Source organism: Etheostoma spectabile, unplaced genomic scaffold (genome assembly GCF_008692095.1).
Source record: "Etheostoma spectabile isolate EspeVRDwgs_2016 unplaced genomic scaffold, UIUC_Espe_1.0 scaffold00018644, whole genome shotgun sequence".
Classification (NCBI taxonomy): Eukaryota; Metazoa; Chordata; class Actinopteri; order Perciformes; family Percidae; genus Etheostoma; species Etheostoma spectabile.
Window position 1 is genome coordinate 6831 of NW_022604373.1, and position 1360 is coordinate 8190.

General features: G+C 40.7%; 1 non-coding gene across 1 annotated transcript; it reads left to right on the plus strand.

Annotated features, from left to right (window-relative positions):
• The first annotated feature begins 212 nt into the window (after positions 1-212).
• Positions 213-284, plus strand: trnag-ucc (transfer RNA glycine (anticodon UCC)). Its single transcript has one exon. It is a non-coding gene; the product is annotated as a tRNA-Gly (tRNA).
• The last annotated feature ends 1076 nt before the right edge of the window (positions 285-1360 follow it).

The window sequence follows — 1360 nt, forward strand, 5'->3', positions numbered from 1 at the left end:
CGTCCTTTAACCCTTGATATTTTCTTAAGGTGATAATAGGCTGACTTTGTAATTGTCTTAATGTGGCTGTTAAAATTTAAGTCAACGACTTCACCAAGATTTCTGGCTTTGCAATCTTTGCAAAAAATTAACTTTGGGAATGATCTTAATGCCTTAATTTAATAAAGGAAAAAGAAAAAGACAACGTTTAAGGACACCAACTGTCTTGTCTAGTGATGGTGGTATAGTGGTGAGCATAGCTGCCTTCCAAGCAGTTGACCTGGGTTCGATTCCCAGCCATCGCAGTCATTTTTATTGTGTGGTTACTTGCTTTATTTGTCAAGAAGTAACCAGAAAGGTTACTTGCCCAACCCGATTTGATAAAATATTAGATCTCTGTTATGGTACAAATAAGGGTCTATATCAATCAATCAAGCTGCCTCCACAAGGATCCACAGACACAGGCAGTGCACTACTGCCGTGTCTGGTAACTACTGCTAACCAATTGAAAGGTTTATGAACATTTGTGCAAACAGGTATGAGTATTGTTGTCATGTTGTTGTGGCCGAGTGGTTAAGGCGATGGACTAGAAATCCATTGGAGTCTCCCCTCGCAGGTTCGAATCCTGGAGACAACAAAAGGTATTCTTCCAGAGTAATAGAAAACCAATGACACAGCTCAGTAACCCTAATTTCAGTTGTGCCTTCATGAACAGTGTGGTGTTACTTTATAGGTACTGGAAGCCAACTGTCTCCACCATGTATTATCTGTCTGTGTCACAAGATTTGCAGTGAGCGTTGTATTGTCCAGCAGAAAGGCAACAGGTGTGTTACTTTTTGACTATGATTTATACCATAGCAGTGCAAGCATTTTGCCCAGGTTTAATTTCAAGCCACCGCAGTTGCATTTACAGGTTTTAAAGCCATCAACAACATATTTCAATTTCTTTGCGAGGGTCATCCCAAAAGGATTAATAAAAAAAATTAGCAGAGGATGGTTTTGATCCATCGACCTCTGGGTTATGGGCCTAGCACGCTTCCGCTGCGCCAATCTGCTCTGTCGCTCATGACAAGTGGCTGGAAAGTGTGTGATTGACATTTCGACGGAAAGTTTTGGACCCTGTGGCAAACAAGGTTCCAACAGCTTACGGGTAGTGAAGTTAAACATTTGGTAGACCTTGCAATTATCTTTTATGTGAGCTTCCTGATTACTCACACATTGATTATACACATGAACACTTGTGATTGGCTGGTGTTTTAAAAAAAAAAAGGGCATTGTGAGTACAGATATAAACATCAGTAAGGAGTCTACCAAGTTGCCTCTTATCATTTTAGTTTGGACACCCAGTGAGGCTTACAATGTAAAGAGAGGAGCCTGGTCG